This window comes from Eutrema salsugineum, unplaced genomic scaffold, assembly GCF_000478725.1.
Source record: "Eutrema salsugineum unplaced genomic scaffold, Eutsalg1_0 scaffold_7, whole genome shotgun sequence".
Taxonomy (NCBI): Eukaryota; Viridiplantae; Streptophyta; class Magnoliopsida; order Brassicales; family Brassicaceae; genus Eutrema; species Eutrema salsugineum.
The window spans coordinates 11,309,242-11,324,306 of NW_006256486.1; the positions used below are offsets into that span (position 1 = coordinate 11,309,242).

Here is a 15,065-nt window from a genome sequence, read left to right on the forward strand (position 1 = left end):
CATTGGCTTTTGAGTGGCCAATAACACATTGTCCAGCTTGCTTTCAAGTGTTTTAAAATCCTTCTCATACCTTTGATCCCTGCTTGAACACTCACTCCTATTGGCTCTATCAAAGTCTTCTCCATATGTATCATTGCTCATTGCTAAGTTCTCAACCAGCTCTAAAGAAGCATGAATCTCCTTTCCCAGAAAATTTCCATTGGAGGCAGTATCCAGCTGGTTCCTTATCTTGGGAAGAGCTCCTCTATAAAGTGTGCTGAGAAGAAAAGCCCCACTAAACCCATGGTGTGGGCATTGGTTGGTGTAGCTCCTGAATCTCTGATATGCTTCACCAAAACTCTCATTGCTATGTTGAGTGAAGCTGGATATTTGGTTTCTTAGCTTTGCTGTTCTTGAAGTTGAGAAGAACTTAGATAGAAATGCCTGCTTGCATTGCTCCAAGGTCTGAATGGAGCTTCTTGGGAGATTCTTCTCCCATTGGTGTGCTTTGTCACCAAGACTGAAGGGGAATAATCTGAGCTTGAAACTGTCTTCAGATACTCCATTTATCTTTGTCAAGTCACACACTTTATCAAATTGATCCAAGTGTTCCAAGGGATCTTCCATTGCCAATCCATGAAACTTGGAGTTTTGGACCATATTCAGTACTGATGCCTTCACTTCAAAGTTGTTGTTTTGCACAGGTGGTGCTTGAATTCCAGCTCCATACTGATGAGCATTGGCCCTGTCATTCTCTCCAACATAGACCTGTGGCTGCTCATATCTCCTTTGTTGGTGTTGGAACGGCTGATGGTGGTGCACCTGTTGTCTTTGCTGTACATTGGCCTGATGCCTCTACTGATGAGCTGGAGCTTGTCCCTGGTGGACATAAGCTTGCTGTTGATGCTCCTGTTCCTGCTCAACATTACCCTGATGTAACCCATGACCAGCTCCATTACCAGCTGCATTACCAACTCCATTACCCTGCTGCACCTGAGCCTGTTGCTCCTGACCCGGTTGCTCAATGTCAACTACATGCTGTCTTTTATCTTCCATATCAGCCTGATCAATTTTTCTTCCACGCCTATCCTTTCTCCTTCTTGGAACCAAAAGATTAATGTTGTCGTTTAAGGGGAAAGGTGGACCACAGCTTCTTGATCTGGACCTGGTGTTCATGCACTTGAAACTCACAACCAGAACTTGAAAGAAATTAGAAAACACAAAAGAAAATGCTTGATCTCAAGAAATGACACAATCTTAATGCTATCACACTTTGGCAACGACGCCAATTGATAACTTAGAGTTTTCAAGGCTCTAAATGAGGGGTTATCAATCCCTTTTGTCACTTTGCAGTACAAAGGGTATCAATCCATCATGTGTAGACACTAAGATGCAGGATCAGTTCTTAATTCAAGCCAAATGAGTAAGGTTTTGATGTTATTTCCACTAAACAAACTTAAAACAAGATTTAAAGCTAATGATCAACTTAAACAAGCAAATGACAAGTGGTATGAATATGAGATGATGGAAGCATGAGATTCTAGACATGATAGTTGGCTAGGGTGCTTTGATGCTAAATCAGGAATGCTAATGACAATGATTAGACATGATTCAAGTGATTTAGAACTCTAATCTAGATTAATCCTCTCATGAAGGCATTAACCTCTACACTAATCCATTTTCAAACCAAATCATCATTTGTGAAATATGAATCAATGAGCATTAAGAAACAGTTCTAAATGATCATTCAAGCAAATAACGAAACATCATCATGCAGCAAATGCTTAAACCTCTGATACAGCTCTTTCAGGAATTTTATCAAACACTTGTGGTGCATGAAATTCCCAGAATCTAGATCACAAGTGATGTGCAAAGATCTAGCTTAGAGAACAGCTGTTTAGAGAAATGAACCAATGAATCTAGCCCTAAGCACTCCTAATCTAACACCTTAGCACCCTAACCTACTCATCTAGAACCTCATTAAGCTAAACTACTCACTAATCATACTAATCTCTCTTAAACCTTTGCAAGTTGAGAAGATTGGCATGATTAATGATGAGAAATGGAGATGGAGAATATGGATGATGATGGGTTTGCAGCTTTAAACACAGAAATCACTCAATCTCTCTGATTAAAACTCACAAAGGGGTGGAAGATGAAGATGGAGATGATTGATAATGATGGATTTCAGCTTTAAACCCTAATTACTCTCTTGATTCAACCGAGAAAATGAAGATCTCTCTTACAAAGTTTAGGTTTTTCACAAAAGAGGCAAAGAAAACAAAGAGAATAAAGCTTAGTCTGCTGAATAATGCCTAAAACATATATATAGGTAGGGTTTCTTGCTCGGCCAACCTAGGACAAACTACGTTTTGGCCCAAAAAAGGTCCACAAAAACATCATGAAGCGAGAATGTATCGAGGTGATTTTGGCCGGTGTAGGACGTCGATATTTCTTCGGCGATTTGAGGCTGGTTAGACCGAGACACTACATCGGCTGAATTCACCTCGGTGCAGCGTCAAGGATAGCTTCAGGGGATCAATACCGAGCAGAATTCAGTCGGTGCAGGACGTCGATATTTTTTCGGCAATTTGGCTTCCAATAGCCAGCCAAAAACGTCAAGGTTCCAAGGTAATACCGACCATATTTTGGTCGGTACCCCTTCTCTATATGAATGTAGACCGCTTGCACCAAATCCTTCATAACTCCTTGCTCACTGGTCCGAACCTCTATATTCCAACTCCACGAACCAGATGACGTCTTTAACTCCAGGTTTCGTGAAGGGCTCAAACCCGTATGACATTGGAAAAGCCCCCGTCTCGTCGGTTCTTTGAGGCGCATCGCGTAAGACCTGATCGGGCCGCGAGGCATGTGTTCCTTCCGATGGCGATATCTCCCAGTTCACGGCTCCAAATCGTCTGATTCCAAGCGTTACGGAAACAAGACTCAATCCTCTTGATTCTTGATGAAGACACCGGAGGTTGAATCGCATTGAAAGTCCTTCGTCCCACGCGATCAAAGTGAGGGTCTCGTCTGCGCCAAACCATCTGTCCGAGTTGCTGTACACAGGTGAGGGTTCCTCCATGACCCCAGCTCCAAGTTGCTCCCAAAAGTCTCCAAATGACCTGAGAATACTCCAAAAATGCAGGACAATCTAGGACCTAATGCAATTCTTAAACAAAGCTAGAACCAAAGACAAACGCTAATAAAACTAGCTAAATGTATGCATGAGACTCAATATTTGTACAAAAATGCAATCCTAAACATGACAAAATATGAGTATATCAACTCCCCAACACTTGTCCTTTGCTTGTCCTCAAGCAACAAGAAAAAATGAGAGAGAGAGGTTGAATGCATGGGAGTTCATATTTCTTTAAAGAGAGATCATCATTAAAAGAATTCAAAGCTCATTGTTCAAGTTATCAATTCTAGACTGCAATGCAAACTGGTTTACTCATAAAAATTAGCCATACTTGTCACCAAATGAACCAAACTCAAGCACCAACCTTCACAAGCATTCCTAACCTCAACCTTTTGACATTCATTTAAAGTTTCAAGTGGATCATGTTCATGCAAATCAAGTGAATTCATTTGGCTTTGGACTGGGTTTTGAGATTAAAATGATCTCAATCAAGTAACTGGTACTCCATGCAAGGGTATCACTCAAAAATTAGTAGACTTTAGTTAAATGCTAAGGGTAAAAAGCAATAGATGCATACAAAAATAGAACTGCATCTACCCCACACCCAAAATGCTTTTCACACTCAACTTTAAACCTCTCAAGACTCTTTCTCTAGTCTACTCACCCCAAATGGCATTTAAACCTCTCAAGACTCTTTCTCTAGAAAGCTCAAATATGTCTGTGGTACCCATGAATTCACAATGATATGCACAAACATGATAATTAGATGTCAAATTCAAGGGTTCTCACTTAAGCAAGGTTGAGGCTATTCACAACTTGACTCAGCTAGCACAGAAGTATTGAGACACCAGTTCAAAGCATGGTTCACACTTGATTTCATACCAGTTTTGCAATGCATTAAAGGACCAAACTCTTAAAATGATGCTCTCTTCAAGAAAAAACCTATCATTACTCCCATTTGCATATGATGCAACCTATATGAAAATGCAAACTAGACTCAACCTAAAATGTGAATGCAACTACATGAGCATGAAGGAGAAGTGAAAAGCAAAATCACAAAATCCAAAGAGAAAATAAGCTAAGCTAGATGCATATTTACAAGGGTGGAGTGTTACCTTCTCAAGGAATTAGAGATGGGGCTGGAGACCCCATGGAGTAGGATGGATTGCTGGATTGGTCTGAGGGAGATCTCATGGCGTCCCTCTTGGCTCTGACCTCGTCTTCCTCTGACTCTGGTGGTGAATGGTTCTCTGATCCGCAGATTCTAAGTAACTCCCCTTGGTGAGAGCTCTCGCCAACTTCTCCTCTTTGGAACCTCTCAAGCTTTGTACTCAGCTTCCTGTTTTTAGCAGCCATGCTCTTAACTGTGCTTGCCAAAGTTTTCACTGTTTCCTCCAGCTTCTTGGTGTTCTTGTCCTGCCACTTGTTCCACATCTGAAGGTTCTTGGTTCGGTAATGTGCAGCAACAGTGGCATCATTGGGCATATGACCATCATAAGAGTCAAAGAAGTATCTATGACTCCCATACACTGGGTCTGGCAAGAAGGGCTCTTCCTGAACCGGTTCCTGATCTCCATCATAATCATTAGCAGGCGCTCTCTGCTTCCCCAACTTCCTGATAGTTATAATGGGAGGATGGATCTCTGGGTTGTAGTGCTGATCCTTGGTGACATAGAAACTGATGTTTTTACGTTCAGAAAGTTAAGTGAGGGAAGGATTAGGCACCAGGACTCTTACTTTCACCTTCTTATGAACGCTAAAGTTATAAGCAAAGGAATCACCCACAGCACCTTCAAGAAATGTAGTCTTGGCCAAATGAAGTGCATCCATCAACTTAAAACCGATTTGTTCACCTCTCATCTCAACTCCAGCACTAAGTAAAATAGGAGTGATCAGGCCTCCTATGCGCATGGAGGGTGCCTTCATTTTTTTGTCATGAGCCCATTTCCTAATTGAGAGAAGGTTCTTGACTAGAATGGCCGCCATTGTTGGTTTGTGAGGATTGCCGTTAAAAGTCAAGCCACTGCTGAACTTAGGCATCAAGGGTTTAAGACCTTCTCCAATGAGCATCAACTCCTCATCATACACTGTTGAGTACTCTTTCTTTCCAAGGAAGGTGTGAGCTATGATCTTGTGCACCATCCTGAGCACTGGACTCCTGATACAAGCTGCCTTTGTTACACCATCTGAATAATCACCACTTCTTATTGTCCCCCATAGCTGATCCAGGTCGGTTCCATAGTAGATCAACCTTTTGGTCCACCTCTCCTTGCCCGGTTTAACTGGTCGATATTTTCTCGGCCTTTTGAACCTGTTACACCGAGCAAACACACCAAGGGAAACCATGTCGATATGAATGCATTCCTCAGCCCATTTTTCATCTTTTCTCTTCTCCAATCCTTTCAAAACTGCACCTGGACCTTTCTAAAACCTGTACACACTTGAACAAAAGATTAAAACATCCTAAAAACAATCAAAGAAGGCAAGTAAAGAAACTATATACAAGGATAAGCTTGGGGTGTCTCCCAAGAGCACTTTGTTTAAAGTTTCTAAGTTTGACTTTGATACCAAGTTTATGCTGATGGTGGATCAAAAAGGGGAACTGATGTAGCTTCCTCCTTCTTTTGTGAGACTAGGTAGTGCTTGATCCTTTGGCCATTGACCACAAACTCTTGATCATCTTTACCTTCTAACACAATAGCTCGATATGGCCTAACTTCAAGAATCTTAAAGGGACCAGACCATCTAGACTTAAGTTTTCCAGGAAATAACTTAAGCCTAGAGTTGAACAGCAACACCAGATCACCTTCCTTGAACTCCATTTTCAAAATCTTTTGATCATGTAGAGCTTTGGTCTTTTCCTTATAGATCTTGGAGCTCTCAAAAGCCCCCAACCTGATCTCTTCAAGTTCATGGAGTTGAATTATTCTTTTCTCTTGAGTTGTTTTGATATCAAAGTTCAGCAACTTCACAGCCCATAATGCCTTGTACTCCAGCTCAACAGGAAGGTGGCAGCTCTTCCCATATAGCAGATTGAAAGGAGATGTCCCAATTGGAGTCTTAAAGGCTGTTCTATAAGCCCACAATGCATAATCCAGCCTGTTGCTCCAATCTTTTCTGCTTGAGCTAACAGTCCTCTCAAGAATGGCCTTAATTTGTCTATTAGATACTTCAACCTGGTCACTAGTTTGAGGATGATAAGGAGTAGCTACCTTATGTTTCACTTCATGCTTCCTCAGCAATCCCTCCAAGGTTTTGTTCACAAAATGAGAACCTCCATCAGAAATAACAACCCTTGGTACTCCAAATCTTGGGAAGATTATGTTCTCGAACAACCTGACCACCACCTTGGAATCATTGGTAGGGGAAGCAATAGCCTCAACCCATTTGGACACATAGTCCACAGCCACTAATATGTACTGATTCCCAAAAGATGAGATGAATCGCCCCATAAAGTCCACTCCCCAACAATTAAAAATTTCAACCTCAAATATTGGATTTTGAGGCATTTCACTCCTCTTTGAAATGTTCCCATGCCTCTGACAGGTATCACATGCTGAAACAACCCTCTGAGCGTCCTTGAACATAGTAGGCCACCAAAACCCACTCTGAAGAACCTTGGCCACTGTCTTGAATGCTCCCATATGACCCCCAAAAGCTGATCCATGGCACTCTTGCAACACAGGTTGCATTTCCTCTTCAGCAAGACACTTTCTATACAGCTGATCTTTGTTCAGGACATACAGGTAAGGTTCATCCCAATGGTATCTTTGGACATCTTTGAAGAATTTCTTTCTGTAGTAAGCATCACTACAAAAAAAAAGTGAATATTGTTACGAAAACTTGTGACGTAATTGTTACATAATATATAGTAACAAATATTGTTACAGATTTGCGACCAAATTTAGTAACTAAATTATACGATTTTTGTGAGTAAACTTAAGTCACTCAAAGTTACAAATGTTTTGTAAGTACATCAGCACAATTAGTTACTATTTTAGTTACTTTTAAGTTTGGTCATAGATTATGACATAATTGTTAACACTTTATGACATAACTGTTACCACTTTGTGACAAGATTAAATCACAAGTTTATTTAAAAATAAATAAAAAAATAGCTTTAATTCAGATAAACATCCAAAAATCCAATTGAATGAATTTCTTATTCGATTTATTTTTATTTTATCTAAAAACTTGTATCTGAAGTAGTGTTGTTAAAGAAATTAAACAATGTGTATTGCTGATTTTGAGAATTCGAAGATGCTGTTGTATGTTGAACATCTTGGATCATTATCATTACTAAGTAAATATACTAGTAAAGTTTTGGGTAAGAGTTTATGTATAGAAAAGTAACAAATATCAAATAACCAACGAGTGAGACAATTTTTTTTTAGTATTTTAATAATAGATATATAATAATTTTTATTGACTAATATGTGTGATTTAGGGTATAAATTTTATTTTTAGAAAACATAAAAACATATTTTTTTATTCTGAGAATACATAATAGAATAGAAAAAATATTACAAAATACAAAATAAAAACTAAAAGTTAATAAGTGTAAAATTTGGGGTTTAGTATAAAAAGATATGGGATTTGAAATATTTTTTTTATATGTTTATTACTATAGAAATTTAATAGCTTTTTGGATTAAAGAGTGTTTGATTTAGAGTTTAAGGATTCACGCTTGTAATATATCTTTGTTATTTCTCAGTTTATAAAAAAAATTATACAATAAATTATTGTTTCATAATAAGAGCATAAAATGGAATAGAAAAAACTATTACAATATACATAAGAAGAAAAAGTTGGTGAATCTTTTATTTATAGTTTATGGCATATGATTAGAGGTGTATGTTTAATGGTATAAAGTATAGGGTATAAGATATGTATATATTTTGATGGTTTAATGTATAAGGGTGTAAGACATAGATTTTGGGGTATAGGGTTTAAGATTTAGGTTTTCGGCGATTTCATAATTAAAACTTGCAAATCACTTAAAAACTTTAAAATGCAAAAGTTAAATTTACTTGAAAAATAAATAACTCATAAATTGAAAAATATAAAAAATATTTATTTAAAATTAAATAACTCATAAAAACATATCCCACGAATGAAGAATATGAAGGCGGACAATCTAGCATGAAGTGTTCGGATCTACCCCCACGATATTAATTATGTAAACTCGATACCTCCAATTTGGATTACTAAACTGTTCTAGGTATCTAGGCTGTTGACAACAACAAAAAAAACTCACAAACTTCAAATATTCTATTATAGCACTTTACTAATGCTAAACCCATAATTTCACCAAAAAGAAGCAATAAATGATTTTGGAACTTAATTTATGTCATGGGGCTAAATACTTAGGAAAATTTTAGTTTTGGTGAAATGTTTTCCCCAAATTCTTTAGGTTTTTGACAGAAATATTTTCTTTTCCTCCTCTCTTCTTCCTCACACAACACGATTCTCTCTATTTTTTCTCTCTCTTTAATTTTTCTTTTTCCCTTCCTCCTCACGAAACACGATTTCCTCTCTTAAGTTTTTCTTCCTCTCCTCATCTCCTCCTCTTCTCAAAACGATTCTCTCTCTCGTATTTGGTGTGACTTCATCCTAAACAAACAGCGCCGTCGAGATCCAAAGCTTCCTTTCCCGAGCTTGACATCGGCGACTGGTGGTATGGGTATGAGCTTGGTCGGAGACAAGGTGCTTCACGCCAAGGGTTCAAAATGGTTGGCTTTTTCCAACGTTTTTGTGCTTTAGATGGAGAAACGGATCTGTATTAGGGTTTGTTGGTGGCAGTTTGGAGAGAGCAATCGAAAATCCCCAAATATACAAGCCTCGTGGCTGTGCCACAAGAGGATGCAACAGAACCTGTGTGCTAAAAGAGGTAAAGGAGGAGGGGGGATTGGATCAAGTGGAGAAGGAGTTCTCTGACCCTGATTTCCTCATGGTATCTAGTCTTAGCAGGTATTTGAGACAAGCTTCATCCATGGTCTCAACATAGAATACTTGCCCTTCTATTGTTGGCTTCTTCATCATTTCATTAACATCAAACTTCAGCCTTTCAAAACCAAGTTGAAGCTCAATTATGCCTCCTCTTACATCAATAATTGCTCCTGCTGTGGCCAAAAAAGGCCTGCCTAAAATAAGAGGGTCAACTGGTTCCTTATCCATCTCTAGCACCACAAAGTCTGTAGGCACTTCAAAACCATCTATCTTTACTGGCAGATCCTCTAGCATTCCAACAGGTAACCTCACAGATCTATCAGCAAGGACAAGGGAGATTCTTGCTGGCTAAAAAGTTCTAAAGCCCAGCTTTCTGGCAATGGAGAAGGGCATTAAGCTTACTGATGCACCCAAGTCACAGAGACATCCAGCAAACATCAGAGGACCTATAGCACAAGGGAGTGTGAAGATCCCTGGATCAGTTAACTTCCTTGGAATTGACTTTCTCTGAATAATGGTACTGCACTGATGGCTCATTACCACCATACCTTGAAGCTCTTTAGTCTTGTTCAGAATAGCATCTTTTAAGAACTTACCCAGCTTTGGCATCATTAAAAATTCTTCAATGAGAGGCATTGTGAGTGGTGTCTCATTGAGAGCCTTCTCAAATACAGCTCTTGCCTTGTCTACAAGCTGCTTCTTGAATCTCCCTAGAAATGGGAGCTTAGGTTGGTATGGAGGTGGTGGAATATATAGCTTTTCTGGTTCAGGTTCCTTTTCCACCTCTTTACCCTTTTTCTTTCCTTGATCTTTCAACAACTTGGTCATCTTTTAAGGCTGCCTCCCCCTCAGTTTGATCGTTTTCCTCAATGATCACATTGTTGTGCTCAATACCAGGTACCTCTTTGCCACTTCTCAGTGTAATGACTTTAGCATACTCCTTGGGGTTGGGTTCAGGCTTACCAGGAAGTTGGCCTTTGTTTCTTGAGCTAGATGCCTGATTTTGCTTCAATTCTTTGATGTCCTGCTGCATTGATGCATACTGGCTTGCAAACACTTGTTGACCCTGAAGCAGCTGTTGTAGAACAGGTGCTGACTGAAACTGATGCTGAACCGGCGCCTGCTGCTGGAACTGTGGTGGACCAAACCCTGGTGGTGCCTTTGGCTGTTGCTGTAAACTGAAACCCGAACTCTGAAGTGGTTGCTGATGCTGACTGTAACCCTGATTCTGAACAAACTGTTTCTTTAGTTGAAAAGACCCTTGAAAGTTGTTCTTGGGAACAAAATTCGGTGGAGCTTGAGAGTTAGGGTAGATTTGGTCTTGTGGGTTTGCTACATTGGGATTCCTGTAAGAGAGGTTCTGATTTGCATTAGAATACTGATACCTTTGGAACCACTGATTCCCAATATAGTTTAGCTCTTCCTGAGTAATACCCTCTTCACTGATGTTCTCAAAGCATTGAGAAGGTTCCTCATACTCTCCTACAAAGTGCATTGGCTTTTGAGTGGTCAATAGCACCTTGTCCAGCTTGCTTTCAAGTGTTTTAAAGTCCTTCTCATACCTTTGATCCCTGCTTGAACTCTCACTCCTATTGCCTCTATCAAAGTCTTCTCCATATGTATCATTGCTCATTGCCAAGTTCTCAACCAGCTCTAAAGCAGCATGAATCTCCTTTCCCAGAAAGTTTCCATTGGAGGCAGTGTCCAGCTGGTTCCTAATCTTGGGAAGAGCCCCTTTATAAAGTGTGCTGAGAAGAGAAGCCTCACTAAACCCATGGTGTGGGCACTGATTAGTGTAGCTCCTGAATCTCTCATATGCTTCACCAAAACTCTCATTGCTATGTTGAGTGAAGCTGGAGATTTGGTTTCTTAGCTTTGCTGTTCTGGAGGTTGAGAAGAACTTAGACAGAAATGCCTGCTTGCATTGCTCCCAGGTCTGAATTGAGCCTCTTGGGAGATTCTTCTACCATTGGTGAGCTTTGTCACCAAGACTGAAGGGGAATAAGCTGAGCTTAAAACTGTCCTCAGATACTCCATTTATCTTTGTCAAGTCACAAACCTTATCAAATTGGTCCAAGTGTTGCAAAGGATCTTCCATTGCCAATCCATGGAACTTGGAGTTTTGGACCATATTCAGCAAAGCTGCCTTGACTTCAAAATTGTTGTTTTGCACAGATGGTGCTTGAATTCCAGCTCCATACTGATGAGCATTGGCCCTGTCATTCTCTCCTACATAGACTTGTGGCTGCTCATATCTCCTTTGTTGGTTTTGGAAGGGCTGTTGGTGGTGCACTTGTTGTCTTTGCTGTACATTGGCCTGATGCCTTTGTTGATGAGCTGGAGCTTGTCCCTGGTGGACATAAGCTTGCTGTTGATGCTCCTGTTCCTGCTGAACATTACCCTGATGGAACCCTTGACCAGCTCCATTTCCAGCTGCATTACCAGCTCCATAACCTTGTTGCACCTGAGCCTGTTGCCCCTCTTGAGCCTGCGGCTCAATGTCCACCAGATGTTGTCTTTGATCTTCCATATCAGCCTGATCAGCCTGTCTTCCACGCCTATCCTTTCTAGGAACGAAAAGATTAATTTTGTCGTTTAAGGGGAAAGGTGGACCACAGCTTCTTGATCTGGACCTGGTGTTCATTGATAACACCGGATTTTGACCATTTTTATGGATCACTTTAATGTCTTTTACAGGTGTTTTTACTCCATTTTCAAAGGTTTTCAAAGGATTTCTATGTTTTCAGATTTTAAAAGACTTTTCAGGTAATTTGGGATAAAGAGGCACAAATTGGAACAAAAAGACTCTTTTGGATAAATGCAGACCGTCAGAACTCTCATGAAGAGACGAAGACCTTCTCACCATCTGATCACCCTCAAAATTGGACACCTTATAGAAGAATCAACCAGCTATCAAATGCACTTGGTTTGGAGACATTCCAACGGTTGGATCTAAAGATATTCTATTAGCCCCAGAGCCACTCGAAGACGGCCAGCAAGTCACGCGACCGTGGCCAACAGGCCATTCCCCGCGGTCACAAGCTTCCCGACCGCGGCCAGCCACCTATTTCCCGCGGTCACGTCACTCCCGACTACGGCTGGCTAACTCCGAACAAAAGCCTATATTTCTGAAGCCCAAAGTCATTCTCAGCCTCAATTCTGGAACCCTAGAGACCATGGAGTATTGAAGACTATAAATACTTGTCATTTAGGTCGTTTTTAGACACCACCCTTCATACTTTACAGAAACCATTTTTCCTTTAGCCGTTTATATGCGATTTTTGTAGAAGATTGTTCAAGTCCGAGTTCTTCAATAGAGAAGCTTTCTTCATCTCTTTTTTTTACTGTTTTTGATTACTTTTATTAAAACCAATGATGATGTCGACCTCAGCAATGTCTGAGTAGATCCCGAGTTGGGCTTAGGGTTCCCGAAAGGGGATCTCATAATCGATTAAGACATCTAGGTTTATAGATCTGGGATTGCAACTTTGTTCTCTGTTTATTCTTGTTCTTATTGCATGTATGCTTGATTGATCACCTAGTATCTGATCTAGATAGTTAGTGTTGCGAAAGTTTTCATTAAGTATCAGCCCTAGAATGAAACAGGCGATTTTTCCGTAGGAGTGGAAACCTACCTGCGGCGAGATCGTGAGTATTGACGAATCCTGTGCAGCTCTTGCGTTCTCTCCCTTCCAGGGCTAGAGTGGAACCTACTGGTCAGGGTTGCGAGAAACAGTTGGTTATGATCACGACAGTGACGTAGTCATACCGCCGTACTCTAGCTCTAGAACCCTATATATCAATATCCGTCAATCCCAATCTATCTACCTTAGTGTTAAAACCGATTATGATCCCTTAGAGTTCCCGAAAGCTCAGCATTTTAGCCATAGTTTACAAACCAATCGATTTTTACTTGCTTATTTAGATCCGCATTTCAATTGTTTTAGTTCAATATTTTGCTTGCTCTACTTGCTTTCTATTCGATTTTTCTACTTGTTTTCTAGGATAGATTTATTTGCTTTCTTTTGTTTTAGTTTAATCCGTGAAAAACAACCAACCTCTAAAACCAATCTAGTCTAGACATAAAGTTAGAAACCGTAGAAGAATACCAGGCACACAAATCTCTGTGGATTCGATCCCTAAATACTACAACTGATTAGCTATGCACTTGCGGCTTTCATTTGTTTTTGTTAAGGGTAAAACTTGTTCCCTCACGCAGTTGACACGCGTTAAGTTTTTGGCGCCGTTGCCGGGGATTTGTTTCGCCGCCTTTTGCTATTTTTCTTGTTCTAACTTCTGTTCTAAACACCTGATCTCTAGTTCTTTCTTAATGTTTTTCTGACTTATCTTTCCCTTCCTTTGTTTTTCTCTGAATTGCATGAATACCAGGCGCAGACCTGTAGAAAACATTCCAATTCTAGACGAGATAGACAGACACGAAAGAGAACTTCGAAGACTTAGACAAACGCAAGGAATGGCCAACGACGACCAGCTTGGAGATCCTATTAACCGAGCTTTAAATATGGACTAAGACGGGTCCGAACATGGAGAAAATGAAGAGAATGATCACAGGGGAGGTGATCATGCTCGACGAGATGGAGAGGAGGATGAGGTTCCTCCGAGAAACCACCAGAATCGCGAGAGAGAAGAACGTGAAGATCTTGATGCACCCATCAATGCAGCCGATGGTGACCACCAAGGAATGCAGCCGAATGGGCGCGCTAACCGCCCTGTGCAGCCAGCAAATCAACACCGAAGACAAGCCAGGAACCATCGCATAGCTGATTTTGATGCACCTACTCAAAATTTTCAGAACCGATCTGCAATTCAAGTTCCATTTCCGAACCGGAATGAGTTTGAAGTCAAGCCTCAAATCATCTCATTGCTGAAACAAAACCAATTCCATGGAGTTCCTTCTGAACACCCAATGGACCATATCGAGCTCTTTGAAGAAATCTGCAGAATGATGAGGACAAACCAAGTTCCAGCAGACTATTTAAATTGTAAGTTGTTCCCTTTTTCATTAGCAGACAAAGCTCACCGTTAGTTGAAATCTTTGCCTGCAGGATCGATTACTAATTGGAAAGAGTGTAAAACTGCTTTCCTGAATCACTTCTATACTAAGTCAATGTCGAATTTGTTGAGAACAAAGATCTCAAGCTTTCAACAAGGACAGACTGAATCTTTCTATGAAGCCTGGGAACGTTTTAAGGAGTATGAACGTGATTGCCCTCACCATGGATTTCCTGGGTTTGCAACCAAAATACAAACTTTCACTTGATACAGCTAGCAATGGAGATTTTGGGCAAAAGACGATAGCACAAGGAAGAGCCCTCATCGAGAATTTGGCTCAAGCCAATAGCAATGATTGTCCTGAATACGATCGTGCGACGAAGCAAACCGGAACAGACAACAAGGAGATAACCGAGTTGAAGAACATGATGAGCCCGCTTTTGAAGAGCAACAATCGCCCAATCCATGCTTGTGAGACCAACAATGGCGCAGAAGATGAAGGACCTAGTGATATCGATCACATTAATCAAACCTTTCAAGAAGAAGAGGTGAATTATGTAGGAGCACAAGCACCATACCCAAACCGCTTCAACAATGGTTTCAACAACAACTTCCGGAACGCAAATTACAATAATCTCTCTTACCCCAATCCAAATGTGGAGAATCCTTAAGATCAGTACTACCCACCACAGAAAAAAATCCTTCCAGAACAAGTTCCAAGGTGGAAACTTCGGAGGGACAGGAGCTTATCAACCGCGACAGCCATATAACTACCAAGGTACGGGTTTTAACAATCAATTTGTACAACAGCAAGGAGTCACGACGAACCAGCTAGCTTCACAAATCGGTAGACTTGAACAGTCCATCCAACAGCTCGTTATGACGAATGAAAAAGCATCTAAAGACATGAACGTGAAGGTTGACTGCATGTACAATGACCTGAACGGGAAGTTTGAAGCTTTATCTTCGCACGTCAAAAAGC

The 15,065-nt window shown here is 40.5% G+C and overlaps 3 non-coding genes across 3 annotated transcripts; 2 read left to right on the forward strand and 1 right to left on the reverse strand.

The window, feature by feature from the left end:
- Nucleotides 1-277: 277 nt before the first annotated feature.
- On the forward strand, nt 278-384 carry LOC112083155. The gene has a single exon (XR_002897454.1). It is a non-coding gene; the product is annotated as a small nucleolar RNA R71 (small nucleolar RNA).
- Nucleotides 385-10,839: 10,455 nt separating this feature from the next.
- LOC112083148 lies at nt 10,840-10,946 on the forward strand. The gene has a single exon (XR_002897447.1). It is a non-coding gene; the product is annotated as a small nucleolar RNA R71 (small nucleolar RNA).
- Nucleotides 10,947-14,205: 3,259 nt separating this feature from the next.
- Nucleotides 14,206-14,314, reverse strand: LOC112083209. Its single transcript, XR_002897506.1, has one exon. It is a non-coding gene; the product is annotated as a small nucleolar RNA R71 (small nucleolar RNA).
- Nucleotides 14,315-15,065: the final 751 nt, after the last annotated feature.